This window comes from Canis lupus, chromosome 5 (assembly GCF_003254725.2).
Source record: "Canis lupus dingo isolate Sandy chromosome 5, ASM325472v2, whole genome shotgun sequence".
In the NCBI taxonomy this organism is placed as follows: Eukaryota; Metazoa; Chordata; class Mammalia; order Carnivora; family Canidae; genus Canis; species Canis lupus.
In genome coordinates this window covers 11630992-11646075 of record NC_064247.1, presented here as the reverse complement: position 1 = coordinate 11646075, position 15084 = coordinate 11630992, and the positions used below count along the sequence as shown (strand labels likewise).

At 48.9% G+C, this 15084-nt stretch overlaps 1 protein-coding gene and 2 long non-coding RNA genes across 5 annotated transcripts in view; 2 read left to right on the top strand and 1 right to left on the bottom strand.

Annotated features, from left to right (window-relative positions):
- The window catches only part of UBASH3B (ubiquitin associated and SH3 domain containing B), a 139220-nt gene that overhangs the window by 1552 nt on the left and 122584 nt on the right, over nucleotides 1–15084 (top strand). The gene's annotated exons all lie outside the window — the stretch shown is intronic.
- LOC118354802 (uncharacterized) lies at nucleotides 558–5971 on the bottom strand. Its single transcript, XR_004815979.2, has 2 exons — nucleotides 5009–5971; nucleotides 558–2510 (listed from the first exon to the last, which is right to left on the bottom strand). It is a non-coding gene; the product is annotated as an uncharacterized LOC118354802 (long non-coding RNA).
- On the top strand, nucleotides 6048–7866 carry LOC125755078 (uncharacterized). Its single transcript, XR_007410616.1, has 2 exons — nucleotides 6048–7296; nucleotides 7403–7866. It is a non-coding gene; the product is annotated as an uncharacterized LOC125755078 (long non-coding RNA).

Below are 15084 nucleotides of genomic sequence, written 5' to 3'. Positions count from 1 at the left end.
ATCTAGGCCAACATTAAGGACCTAAGTTGCTCAATGTAGGGAAGAAATACTTAAGTGAACTCCTCAGACTGTCATGTTTGCTATTCAGACCTGCTTTCAAGGGGCATCTTTTTTCCTGCACTGGGTCCGGGAGGCCTTGTCCATGTCCCCACAGATTAGCATGATGGTCTAATTTTGACTGGCTCAACCCCTGAGATCTCCTAATGGCTAGCATTTATTGAATATTTATGATGTACTATCCTAAGTGCTTTACCTTTATTAACCATTGTGCCCTAGCAACACAGTGAGAAAGCTAACACACATGCCCATCTTACGCATTTGGAAACAGAGGTTTAGTAAGGTTATATAACTTGCCCAGAGTCACAACACCAAGCAATAAGGCTGAGATTTGGATCCACGGTGTGTCTGCTTAACCTCACATCCAGAGCCAGTATGTAATGAGTTAATGTAAGCGAAATGCTTAGTTGCAATGCCTGGCACATTGTGAAAGATTATTAAGCCTTAGTTGTTACCGCATTCGTTTCTGTGGCTGCTAGAACAAATGACCACAAATTGGCTGGCTTAAAACAACAGAGATTTATTTTCTCCTGGTTCTGGAGGCGAGAAGCCCTAAATCAGGGTCACTGGGCTGAAATCAGATGTCAGCATGGCTGTGCTGCCTCTGGAGGTTCCAGGGGAGAATCCACTCCTTGCCTCATCTAAGTCTTGGCGGCGGCTGGCATTGCTTGGCTCGTGGTGGCATCACTCACTCCGATCTCTGCCCGCCCGGTCCCATTGCCGAGCTGTCTGCGTCAGATCTCCTTCTGCCTTTTTACTGTAAGAGTGACTGCTCTTAGGGCTTCTCCAGATAATTCAGGTTAGCCCTCCCATCTCAGGATCCTTTATCACATCTACAAAACGTTTTTTTTTTTTTTCCTCTTTTTTATTTTTACCATATGGGGATGTTCACGGTTCCAGGGATTAGGACTTGGAGAACTTTTGGGGAGCTCTTTTCAGCCTATCACAGCTCTGAGCATTCTGACTAGCACTGCCTCCCTTTACTGAAGGGGTGACCGAGTGGGTCCTGATGGAACAGTCTGAGCGGGAGGGAAGTTGGCTTTGCTGTTCGGTCTCCATCAGAGCCCCTGCCTGGGAGGGGGCGGAGCCCTTGGCTGTCACCTGATCTAGTTCTCCTCTCACCAGGGCTGCCAACTTGAAAAGACAGACAGCCAGGGCATCAGGCTGAGCTTCTGAGAAGCCTCTTTCTTAGGCCTTAAGCCTGGAGGAAGGCACATGAAGAAATTTGCAAGCAGCAGGGAGCAGAGACAGTTTGCTGGGTTCTGGGAGATCTGGCTGGGATGCCTTGAGAAGGGATGAGAGCGATGTCTGGAACATGGCCCTTTGGAGAGGCTGATGCAGTAGCCAAGGCTACAGCTCTGGTTTCCCTTTGGGTGTGACCAGGTCTGGTGTCCTGCAGCAGCAGGAAGGGACCTTCCACGGGGCTCTGAGGGGTGGGCAGAGAGCTCCGGCCAGCCAGGCCCAGGTCCCATTCCAGCCCGGGCTGTGGTCTTGGATAAGTCACCTACCCTTTCTAGGCCTCACTGGCTCCCTCTGAGGGGAACGGAATTAATTAGTACATGCTTATTAACTGCTCAACAGAGCTAAGGGAGAGGAGTGCTGAGCCAGCAGGGTGACCTCAGGGTATGTTCCTTCTAGCTCATCACTCCCCCGAGCTGTGTTAGGTTTTTTCCATCCCACCCTATTACCTTCGGTTCAAAAACACTGCTGTAGAAAGACCTGCCATTTGGAGGATTGAGAAGTGGCAGTTTTTTTCAGGGTGTGAATGTGAGCATAAGGTGAGGAGGTGTTAGGGAAGCCTCAGGGAGGAAACCTTCAAGGGACCAACATGATCTGTCCCTCTCCCCCCCCCCCTTTTTTTCTATACCTATCAGCTCTTCTAAAAGTTCCTGTTCCGAAAGTTCTAAAAATAAAGATCTAGCTTGGTCAAGACCGGAGGGAGATTGGTCGGAAGGAAAAGGAACCGTGTGCAGAGCAAAGGCCTCGGGGAGGAGGATGCCCGGGGGTCAGGAGAGGAGGCAGGAGGGGAACTGTCATGGGGATTGTTGCTTTGCTACCTGTTTCCACACCTTCCCCTACTGGCCTCTGTGGTTTGTGGGGGAGTGAGACTCTTATCTCTGATCTCTTCTGCAGCTTGAGGCCAACTGTGGGAGCATCACTTAACCAGTGAATTTGAGGAGTCTTTGCTGATACACCTCTGACCTTTTATTTTGTTTTGGTTGGGTTTGTTTGAGGCTGCCTGTGACGCTAGAACTCTGTCTCTAGCAAATGACTCTAAGGTTTGCTAATGATCGAGAGATACAGTCTTGCAAGAGTACACGGTGGCAGGGATTCCATGGCCCAAGTGCTAGTCCAGCTCCTGACAGAGGAAGCTTGTAGGACTTCTGTTTTCCTCAATATTCTGATCAGCTTCTGTGCACGGTGACACCTGTCCTGTGTAACTCAACGAGGCTCTGTGAAGACAAAAATGAGTCATGGGCAGGAAAGGACTTAGAATACTTAAAAATATAATGCGGACACTGGACAGATAGGATTATGGTATCATTGTGTTGGATGGGAAGAAAAGGAGGTGGGGTGGTTGCTGGCTGTAGGCTCCAGCAAATATTTACATGTGCTATTAGGCCGTCCTTCTTTCCTATGGAGAATATTTGAACAATGCCTGGTTCAAGAGCAGGACGGTGGAAGAAGGAAAGTGCTGGAACAAGCACCACTGACTGCTTTGAACAGTAGTGGCGTTAGCTATGCCTCGCTGCCCAGAGATAGAAACATCCTCAGAGCTGGCGGGACGAGGAACCGACAGGCACCTTGCAGGGCCCATGAATGAAAGTATCCAGTTTCTCAGGCCTTCTCCAGCTTACCTGCTAGGTTGACAATGGATCCTCTCAAAGTACTTGGTCCACTCAGTGTCTGAGGGGTGGCCGGTTCTGGGTTGGGGCCTAGCCACTTTCCCCCAGGGCCTTGAGTAGCGAGAGAAGGCAAACCGTGGTCCACCTGGAGCCGAAGGGACCTTACAGGTGGACAGGGCAAAGAACTCTCAGCTACCCGGCCTCACCATGCACCCACACAATAGCCCTCTACGTCTGTGTGTTATTTTGCAGTTGGAAAATGGCTCTCACCTGCACCAAATAGCCCATTCTGTTGGCACTGCAGTCCTGTGAGGTAAAGCACAGGATGAAAGCCTTGTTTTATTTTATTTTTTTTAAGATTTATTTATTTGAGAGAGAGCAAGAGCACAAGCAGGAGCAGAGGGAGAGGGAGGAGCAGGCTCCCCCTGAGTAGGAGTCCAATGTGGGGCTCGATCCCAGGACCCTCGGATCATGACCTGAACTGAAGGAGGCAGAGCTTAACCGGCTGAGCCACCCAGGCATCCTGCGAGCCTCATTTTTTAAAAAATATTTTATTTATTTATTTATTCATGAGAATACACAGAGAGGAGAGAGAGAGAGAGAGAGAGAGAGGCAGAGACCCAGGCAGAGGGAAAAGCACACTCCATGCAGGGAGCCCGAGGTGTGGGACTCGATCCCGGGTCTCCAGGATCAGGCCCTGGGCTGAAGGCGGCCCTAAGCCGCTGAGCCACCCTGGCTGCGAGCCTCATTTTAAAAATGAAGAGGCTTAAGGCTTGGAGGAGCTTGGGAACTTGCCCTGCAAGGGGCCTGGTCACCATGAGAGTCCTGAACTAAAACTGCAAGCCCAGTGCACTTCCCAGCCTGTACAGAGGCCTTGGTTCACAAGGGGAGACTTTGACGTGCATTTTTATTTTTAGCTTTATTGAGTTATCATTTATGTACCGTAAACTAAATCTATTTACAGATTGACCCGGTTGACAAATGCATACACCTGTGGAATCACCACCGCCAGACCCAGCACCTGCCTGTCACCCCTAGAACTTTCCTTGTGCCCCTTTGCAGTCCTTCACTCCTGCACCCTCTTCCTGGGGAACTATATATTAGTATTTGCATTTTCTAGCCCTGCATGTAAGTGGAATCCTACCATGCATACTCTTATGCCCACCTGGCCTCTTTCCTTCAGCTTAGTTTTTTTTTTTTTTTTTTTAAGATTTTATTTTTTCATGAGAGACACAGAGTGAGAGGCAGAGATACAGGCAGGGAGAGAAGCAGGCTCCTTGCGGGGAGCCCGATGCGGGACTCGATCCCAGGACCCCGGGATCATGCCCTGAGCCGAAGGCAGACACTCAGCCACCAGCCACTCAGGTGTCCCTCTTCGGCTTAGTATTTTCGAGATTATTCCATGATGTTGCCTGAATCGGTAGTTCACCTCCTTTTATTGATAGTAGATCTCTATGTATCTGAACTTGTTGGTAATGTCATTGTAACCCCTTGCACAGAGCTTCTATGGAAATTCCACAATGCCCTAATAATATTACCCTAGGTTTTTAGGCCACTTTAGAGATGACAAAGCAGATTTGTATGCATCACTACTATCAAGGCTCAGACATTGATAGTATCATGAGAAAACTAAGGTTCAGAAGAGTTATGCGCCACAGTGAAGAGCATCGGGCTTCGTGACTCTGCCCTGTGGTTTTTGTCACCACCCCGCCCCTGGCCTCAGCTGCCTCAAACTCCAGCTGCTTTCCACCGAGTGCGCAATAATTAGTTCTCAGAGCTAACGGCTTGGCTTTTCAGAAAAGCAACCAACCTAGGGAATCAGCATCTCCTGCCAGCTCTCCTCCGGCCGGTGACAGTCGTGGCAGAGGTGTCAGTGTCACCGGGAATCGCAGCAGGCACCTGCTACGCGCGTGCGTCTGCGTGTGTGACCGGGCGTCCCTCTGCCTGGGCGGCGGGGAAGCGAGAAGGCCCCCCCACTCTCTGCCTGAGACACAGAAGTCTAGACTGTGGCTGGCCTGACAGCCGGGGACACTTTGGGCCAGTTGCTGGCAGGGCCAGTGCTTGAATTTCCTGGCCTGTGAAATGTTGATGATAACAGTACTTACCTTGAGGGATGGTTGTCAAGGCCAGCGATGCCATTCCCTGCAAACAGCCCCAGAGTCTGTGGCTTTCACAGACTGTCTGACTGTCACGTCCACCTGGATGTACCTGCTACTCCGGGGACAAGGCTCCTTTGTCATCTGGTCCCTGGGGATGGCTCCGCGGGTCCTCTCCCTGGTCCTCACTGCACAGTGGGCGTAAGGTAGTGAGGAGGAGGTGGGGCTGCGCCTTCCCTCGGTACTTGGGTTCGGTTTCCCTGCACCCAGGTCTGCAGAGCGCCCCGAGGGGTGCTAGGCTGAGTAGAAGCAGGCCCACGGCACAGCCAGTGCCGCCCAAGCTGCTGATTATAATAAATGGCCTGGGTTGGGGATTTGCGGGAGTGCCATCTGGTCGTCTTCTGATTAGTCTCAAATGGAATCAGACTCCAGCCCTGGAGAGGGAGGGGAAAAAAAAAAAAATCTCATTCAAGAATGGCTTCCCTGCACTGTGATGGGCACAGTCCCAGCAGGACCGAGTGGCTGCTGGAGAGTGAAGATGCTTGTGGTCCCCATCAGGGCTGGAAGCTCTTGTCTTCTTCTTTGGAGGATTTTCTCAGGGGCCACCTCTGGGTGTCCCTCAGAGGCTTATGGAAGAAGTCCCTGGAGGAGGGATGGACAGATGGAGCGCTGGCCTCAGGCCTCCAGGCCTTCCGTCAGGTGCTCAGGGTTTTGGGATAGGAGACCTTTCTTGTTGGCCCCTCTCGCCAACATCCCCATTTTCCTGATGATGCTTTGCCCGCATGCTCTTTGCCACCTACTGTCTATGGGGATGCGGCCTCTTGTGACTGCCTCAGATGAACATCCGGAAATTGCCCGAGCTCTTACTATGTGCCCGGTATCCTACTAAATTCTGTGTGCTTCTCAGGAGGAAAAGATGAGTGCCAAGTTTCACCACCTGGCGCTCTGAAGTCAGCTGTCAGAGGCAGCCTGGCACTCTCTCTAGCTGGCTGCGCATCCCCCACAGTGACCCTTTGAGGAGCAGGTGTGCTTTCTCTAGGCCTGGGTGAACAACACTTTACCGATACTGTGAAGCCTCTGCACTCAGCTCACACCCCACCAGCAGCCCAGTGGTAACGGAAAGCAAATTTAGTTTGCCTTTCTTTCAGACCCCGGCTTTGCGCTCTTGCTCTGCCCTCCCTTACTGGCTGTTTGGGTTTACCCCCATCTTTGCCCTTCCCCAGGCCTCAGTCTTCCCAACTCTAAAAGCAGGTTTACCCCCATCTTTGTCCTTCCCCAGGCCTCAGTCTTCCCAACTCTGAAAGTGGGTTTACCCCCATCTTTGCCCTTCCCCAGGCCTCAGTCTTCCCAACTCTAAAAGGGATCGAAGTCAATCGCATCCCAGGCATTCTGGGGACTTGAGGTGACACGGACAAGTGTTTTTGGACAGCACAGGAGGTTTCCACTGCTTCTCGTAGGTTTTTCAGTTCCAGAGCATTTAGCTTTTCAGTTTTTGTTTTATTTTCCCCAAGTGCTTTACCGTCAAATTCTTTTCTCCTCCCTTTAAAGAGAACTCTTCAGGACTGATTATTTATTATTATTTACTCTAGAGAGTAAATAAACAGAAAGAACGATAGGAGCCAATTACAATGGGGGGGTCATTTAAGTAGTATACAATAGTATAATTTTCAAATTGGTACATAATGTGCTTTCTTGCATAAAACAACCAAAGTGCTAGTTAAATGAAAGAAGAGGTTAGTGCCTTGAGCCCCACCCCTGGGGGGACATAAATTGCTCATGGGCACCATTTTTGTTTTTCTTTTTTTTTTTTTAAAGATTTTATATATTTATTCGTGAGAGACCCAGAGAGAGAGGCAGAGACACAGGCAGAGGGAGAAGCAGGCTCCCTGCGGGGGATGTGGGACTCGATCCCAGGACCCCAGGATCACGCCTTGAGCTGAAGGCAGGCCCTCCACCACTGAGCCCCCCAGGCGCCCCTCTCAGGGACACCTTTTTAATGAAAGGGCCACCTTCCCTCCTGGAAGCCACCAGCTGTTTGTGTAACAATTCACATTGTGTTCCGTTGCCCCAGTGGAAGTGTGAACATTCTCGTACATGAAGCAACAGTGGCAGTGAACTCCACCAGGACTAGGGCTGTTGCCACACACGGTGGGACGCTGGAGGAAACACCGGCAGCGAGCAGCGAGCAGCAGTCTGGAAAATGCCAAGGGGAAGCTGATAGCACAGATGGCCAGAGGCAGCCGAACATTTCAGATTTCTTTTTAGGTTTTGTGGGATCAACCTTCTCTGTGAATCAGGTAGCAGGCTTGTTTAGGATCCTGCTTCCGTGTGGCCTGCACCCCACTCAAAAACATTTGCGGTGAGCATTCACTCTCTAAGCGTTTACTCTCTGATCTTGGCTAGGAGGCACTCACCGAGCAAGGAAGGAGTCTGCCTCTGACGGCTGCTTTTGTGTGCAGTCCACTGAAACACGGACCCACGCACTCAGAACGGCACAGAGTTGCTGGAGTCCTGAGCCAGAAGCATCCCCTACGTCATCTCTTAACCAGCCTGTCCTTCAATTGACTGGGGGACCCAGCATTTGTCTGCTTTCTGCCTAAGCAGATTCGCCCACCCTGGGGAAACCAGTTCAATCACAATGCATTTGCCTTCTCTTCCCTGTGTTTCCCTCCCTGCCTCCCTTCCTCTTTTTCCTCTTTTTTTTTTTCCTAGTCCTTTCTTACCCAAACCTTATTAGGCTTCACCCTATGAAGCAAGCAGGAAAAGAGAGAGGGTCATCCCTCTATTGCCTGCAAGGATACCAAATACTTTGTCCAAGGTCTGTAGCCACTTCAACCCAGTGTGAATTTTTTTTTTTTTTTTGTCTTCGGGGGCCTCTTCTGATATATCTTGACAAATGAAATCTAAAGAATGAGACAAGAAGAAGGAAAAAAAAAAAACTAGGGGGATATCATATGGTTTTACATATATGTAGAACCTAAAAGACAAAACCAGAGAATCAACAAACAAACAAAAAGCAGAAACAGGCCCATAAATACAGAGAACAACACTGATGGTTGCCAAAAGTGAGGGGATGGGCCAAATGGGTGGAGGGGAGTGGGAGATACAGGCACAGGCCTCCAGTTAGGGAATGAATAAGTCACCGGGGTAAAAGGCACAGCACAGGGAATATAGGCAATGGTACCATACATAGTAGTGTTGTATGATAACTGACGGTGGCCGCACTTGCACAGCATCACGTACAGTCTTGCCAAATCACTATGTCGTACGCCTGGAACTAATATAACATTGTCTGTCAACGAGACTTCAACAAAATTTAAAAAACAGCAACCCAATATGGCATATGTCTCCATCAAACATTTCCTTGACAATGCCAATTTTTTTAAAAAATATGTACGTACTTCACCACATATTTATGGGCAACTATGATAGCCTGTTGCAACGGGAGCGAGAAGGAGGACAAAGTATCCTTATATATGGTCTCTGCCCTCAGAAGCTGGCAATCTAGTGTAGAAGGCAGAAAATTATGATAACATGTGATCGTGTGCTCCAAGAGATAGAAGCAGGGCATGTGTGTGTGAGGAGAGGAGGAGGGGGCTGTAAGCAGACCAGGGAGCCCTGTGGGAAATTCAAGGTGTGAACAAGATTGGCAGCAGTTTGAGAGGTGGGAGTTTGGGAAGATCAGTGGACCAGTTGAATGATTTCATATTATACCACATGTGAAGACAGAGCAGATTTCAATTTAAACTTGGGTATCTTGGGGTGCCTAGGTGGTTCAGTGGTTGAGCGTTTGCCCTTGGCTCAGGTCTTGATCCTGGGGTCCTGGGATTGAGTCCCACATCGGGCTCCCCACAGGGAGCCTGCTTCTCCCTCTGCGTGTGTTTCTGCCTCTCTCTGTGTCTCTCATGAATAAATAAATAAAATCTTAAAAATAAATAAATAAACTTGGGTCTCTTGACTCACTCTACTCATCACTCTTCACATTCTCCTTCTGTTACCATCTAGCTTAGAAAGAAGAGGAAACATGGTGGCTACTAAAAGACATAGCTGGCCCATAGTTGGGCCTGACTTTATTGACGTTACTTTGTTCGCTCTTCCCCTGGACATTTACTGAGTGTCCTGCCTCCTCTGTGCCAGGAGCTTGTTAGGGATGCGAAGGGTATCTTTCTTCTCCGAGAGCTCAGCCTTCCTCAAGAGAGAAGGACATAGAAATCTTAAATGTGATATAACAATAGGATTATTGCTGTAGTTGAGGTTTGGAAAAAACCCTGTGGGATCACAGAAAAAACAATTAGTGTAACTTGAGAGAGTTGAGGAAAGAAGAGGAGGTGATAATTAAGGCAGACCTTAAGTAATGAGTAGGGATTTTCCTGGATGGAGAGGAGAGGAGGGGGAGGGATTCCAGTCGAGGGAAGAGCTTGACTTCAGAGCAAGCTGTCCAGGGGGCTGGGGTTGGTGGGAAGGAGACAGAGAAGTAGTGAGAGGTGAGGTGGTGAGATTAGTTAGGACCAGACTGCTTCCTGGAGGTTGTGGGAAATAACATCTTAAAGAGAGAAGTCTGTAAAGAGTGGGCCAGAGCAGGGATGCCTGGGTGGCTCAGTGGTTGAGCGTCTGCCTTCAGCTCAGGGTGTGATCTCGGGGTCCCGCAGGGAGCCTGCTTCTCCCTCTGCCTGTGTCTCTGCCTTTCTCTCTCTCTCATGAATAAATACATAAAATCTTAAAAAAAAAAAAAAAAAAAAGGATGAGGCAGAGCAGAACACCACCATACATGGAAGCCGGTGAGAAGGTTCAGGTGGAAGATGAGTAGTACTTGGATTAAGGGGAACAAGGACCAGATTCTAGAGATATTTTTGACATTGAATTGATGGGATTTATGAGCCACTAAGTGGGAAGAAGAGGACAGCAGAGTGGTAGCCCAAGGTTTCGAGCCTCGGAGACTAGAAAGGTGGAGGTGGAGACGTTACTAACCAAGTTAGGACACCCAGGAGGTTGGGTGATGTAGAGGATGAGGTGATGAGTGTGCTCTGAGACATGTTATAGGTTCTGTGAGTACACAGATCAGGAAATAGGGCTCCGGAGCTCAGAGGGGAGGTCGGGCCAGGAACCGATGGCAGCAGAAGGCATGGCAGTAGGTGTAAAGAATGGAGTGAAAAGAAAAGGAAAGGAGCCAACCCCCCCAGGATAGCATTGTAGGGGACCAGCTGGTGGGTAGAGAAGAAAGAAGGTGAAGGAAGCTAAGAGGGATGGTTCAAGAGGCAGGGAAAGGACAAAATGACAGGTGTTGTGGAAGAAGACAAGGGAGAAGAGAGTTTCATGAACAAGACTGAGGTCAACAAAACCTTCTGTTCCCTTTGCGATTCCAAAGTGAGTGAAGTTGTTGGTTGTGAATGAGGTGTTCCCAGATGAAGATTCCAAAGCCTCTCTGTAGGATTTCTGGTAATCCTTTTGGGCACGCCCAAGCTCCTGAGGATCAGGACCCTGGGATCCTGCCCCACTCTCATAGCTCCCTCCTTGGACAGCTGGAATCTTCTTTCTGAAACAGGCAGCTGAGATCTGACTGTAAATGGACCTATTGTCTGGAATCTCTGACGGAATAATCATCTTCCCTTTAGAATGCCCTCCCTGCTAGAGATTTTACATGCCCCCCCTCCTGTATCTCAGTACCCCCCCTCCACCCAGCCATATCTGAACTTACCTGCCCTCACTGGAACCCATGCTGAGATCACCTGATCATCCTCACTGGAGCGCCCCTTCCTTCACTTCTTTATTCAATAAACCTCTCCCGATGATCACTGCATACCAGTCCAGGTATTAGGTGCTGTGGCTCAAGCATTGAGAAACCTTCTCAGCTCCTCCTTTCTTTGGTCCCCAGCTGCTGACAACTCAGCCTGCCATGTTCTAAGCTCATTTTCTCCAATTTCTTCTCTTTAGTAAGCTCCCACCACCAGCACCTCGCCATCAGAAATAGCTCATCAAGGAATGCCCGGGATCTATGCTCTGTTTGTAAGACATCAGGATTCATGAAGTGGCCAGTGGCCAGGGACCAGAGCAACTTCTGTGTCCCAGGGGAAGGTGTTGTCCAGTCTTAGTTCTAAGTCACTGCAAGTTGTCCTGCACACGTGGGTCTCCTGTGCTCACCTACAGCCTGGAGATGAGTGGGGATATGTGGAATATGAATGGGCGGTGGCTTTATTGGGTGCTCTGGAAGGAAATGCTAGAGGAAAGCGGAGGGAGAAGGAAACAAGCAGAAGACCTTGAAATGAGCATACCTGAATCAAGGCTGGAGAAGGTACATCTACCCCAAAGAAAGGGAAGTTGTACTTTACGTGGTAGGTTTTATGTTTGTGGGAATTGAATTGCTGAGAGCTGATGGACATGGGCAATGCAGACACAGAAGATCTGGTTTTCGCTTTGGGTGATTTGGCGAGTGAGGACTCTTCACGGGTTGCCAAAGGTTGTGAAGATGAACAGTGTCTTGAACACAAGTACTTTGTGAAAGCTCTAGATCACAGAAAGTGTGAGTAGATAAGGGTGTTTAAGAAATGTTAGTTATTCACATTTCAGACTGTGCCTCGTATTTAACTGCAGGATAGAGATCACTGGCCCCTGGCTTGAGAGTTACGAATGACAGACGAGAAGATTTCCTTCAGGGTGAAGAAGCCCATAGAAGGGTCCTGCCCTAGAATAAGAAGCTCATAGAAGGTTCCAGTATCTCTCTTGAAATAGAATATTCCTGCATAGAAAAGACCAGTAGAGGTAAAATCTCAGAAGTGTATAGCTAGAATTGCCTGCGGAGCTTATCCAGTCCAACTTCCTCTTTTTACATAGAAATAAAATGAAACAAACAAATGAAGTGACTTTTTCAAGACCAACAGCTGGTCTGTGACAGAAGCAGACCTTAGGCCTCCCGACTCCCAGGCCAGAACATGGTTTCTTTTTTATATACACCAGGCTACTTCCCTGAGTCCAGGCTCTGCCTCCAAGAAGGAGATTGCTAACAAGGCTTTTTGGCTCTGTTTTCCAGAGGAATGGTCTGGACTATTATCTTGATTAACCCTGTCGCACGGTTCCTCTGTCTTTTCTTTCTCTTTGGCTCCCCTCCTTTTACCTGCCATGTGTTTAGATCTCAGCCTGTGGAAGAGGCAGCTAACTTGTCTATGGCCAGTTGGAGTGGTCACCTCTGAGAAGGAGGGTGGGCTGAGTGGGTGAGGGAGTGTCACACCAGAGGTAGGGGCGGTGTTGGAGGGGACCCATAGTTGTCTCGGTCATCTGCCTAGGAGGGTAAGAACAAATGTTGCCTTCTGCTATGGCCGAAAGAAGACTGACTTTAGAGACAAAAGACTGGCTTCAAATTCTGGATCTGTCACTTTTTCAGGATGCGGTTTTGATCAAGCATTTCGATAGTTGGATGAATCAAAATGAGGTGATGTATATACGTATAATAAAAATCACAAAAGTCATGTACATGTAAAGTGATACTACTTGTCAGTGATTGGGTCCTGGTACCTTGAGGCTCTTGCAGAGTCTGTGAACTGTTGGTTTTGTGTGACATTTGGTGAATTGCTCTAGTCCTCCCTAACCAAGCTCTGTTGCTTCGGAGAAGCTAATTTTGTGAACGAGGAACATGAGGAGCCACTTGACAGGCTAGTTCCATCAAAGTGAACGCTTCCTTCTGGAAGCTTAAATTTTCACTTCACCCCTTTTAGGAAGTAGGGACGTGAGTCATAATGAGTTAGCAAGTGGCTTTTGTGAACAACAAGAGGTTTTGTGAAATACAGTACATGTGACCAAAAGCATCTGTAGTATAGTTTCCTATTGCTACGCAAAAAATTTACTAACTTAAAACAACACACATTTGTCCTCTTAACGTCAGGACATCAGAAATCCAAAATGGACATCATGGCCTAAAATCAAGATGGCAACAGAGCTGTGCTCTTGCTGGAGGCTCTAGGAGGGAGCCTGTTTCCTTGACTTTGCCAGCTTCCGGAGTGCATCTGCATTCCTTGGCTCATCGCCCCTTCCTCCACCCGCAGAATGCACCACTCCCATTTCTGCTTCCACCTGTCTCTGCCTCTCCTGCCTCACCGTCTCCCTCAGAAAGACCCTAACAACTGCAACACCCTAACTCAAGATGCTGAACTTGGCCATGTCTGCAAAGTCCCTTTCGCCCCAGAAGGGAACATATTCATAGGTTCTGGGGATTAGGACGAGGCTATCTTTGGGGGCCATTGTTCTACACAGCATGTGTGTGTGACACTCTCAATCTGCATGTCCTCTTAGTGCGTGATGTTTCATACACAACAGAGATCCACCAAGTCTCTTCATTCGCCTTTCCTATTCCTAACTCCTGACTGGTTGTCTCGTTGCCCTCATCACTACAACCCCAGCACCGAGTATACATCGCTAATCCTCGCTGAGTGCCTACTGTGTGCCAGGCAGGATCTTAAAGCTTTGCATGGGCATTATTTTGTCGATTCTTCATAACAACCTCATGAGATGGGAACTGTCATCATACCCATTTTACAGGTGAGTGAACTGAGGCACAGAAATTTTTGAGTTGCCCAAGACCACACAGCTAGTAAGTGGTAGACCCAAGGGGCAAACCTCAGGTGGTCGGATTCTCAGGTCTGAGTTCTTAACCAGCACCCACTGTGTTGATGTGTAGCTGGTGTTTAGTTAAGTTTGAGAGTAGCAGGAGGAAGCAAACTTGAGGTCCAGAGAAATAATGTGGTGTCCTTAGATTCGTAGAACTGGGGTCAGGAAGGCAACCTGATTTGCTCATTGGTTTAATCCCTTACTGGGCCCAAATAGTTGCAATGTGGTTGGCTGTCTACTGATTTCCTATAGAGTTACAGTGATATCATCCTTTCTGAAAGCGTGTGTGTCTGTGTGTGTGTATGTGTGTGTACACACTACCCATCTCACCTCCAGACTTTGAGAAGACAGGCACAGGATTATACTCAGGGAGTTTACAGAACCTCTCCTGGCTGCTACCTGTGTTGCAAATTGAACCCTCCACAGTAGAAATAGGAAACATCCTCCTGTTGTGTGGCCTGCATGAGGGGCTCCTTGGACAGAGTATGTGGTGGTTTGCCTATGAAATAATACACACAAAATAGTGCAGAGCCGACTCTTCAGTGCACAATAAATAGTAGATATATGGTGGTTCAGATCACTAGCTTTGGAATCACAGGGTTATGTGGGACGCAGTCAGTTGGACTCTGGGTATAAGTTAACGAGCCACTGTAAATCTGTGCATTCCTAAGTTCTCTTCCCAACATCCTTAAGACCTGGGGCCTAGGGATGATTTGCGTCGCATTCGATTGATTGGATAAGCGTTCTGGGGAGGGGCAAGGGGATGAGAGGAGTTGGTCCAGGCCTATGGAACGGCTCTTTGCCCTGGTGCAGAACTCCACGCACAGCCACACCACTCCTGGCTCACAAGTACACAGAGCTACTCTCCTTCTCAGGAAGAATTCCCGACACGTCAGCAGTGCGGTGATGATGGCAGGGGACCCCGGGGAGTCAGCTTTTAGGTGGTGCTTATAGATCAACAGATCATCAAGATGAGCCTTTAGGGACCTCCAGCCTCCCCGAGACCTTCAGCAACTCTGTGCATCAGGATGGAGGAGCACGTTTGAAGTTCTTATCTTCCTCCAACTGTAAGATCACAGGGCTCTCAACTGTAAGGCTGAACAGACGGGCCTACCCCTCTGCTGTCTGACTGCTTTAGGCACCGCAGACCTCTGGGTGTCACTTCATCCATCAAACCATGGCAAGGAGGAGGCAAGGGCGCCTGTCCTGTCATGGCCTGTGGCTGCCAGCCTGCGGGCCTGCAGGGTGGGGAGGTGGGCCAGCGGGGGGAAGAGGGGCTGGATGCCAGGGAAACCACTTCAGCAACATAGCATAATTGGTGGAGGCTTTCAAATCGAATGACTCTCAGGGGACCTTGAATAAACAAAGAAGGTTGATGCTTGCTAGACAGCTGGCTCTGAAAGATATGAGAGATAAAGGGGTGAGTCTCATTTGAATTTCTTTCTTAATTTCTCCTTTCCATCTTAGGCATGGTGGGGAACTAGCCAATG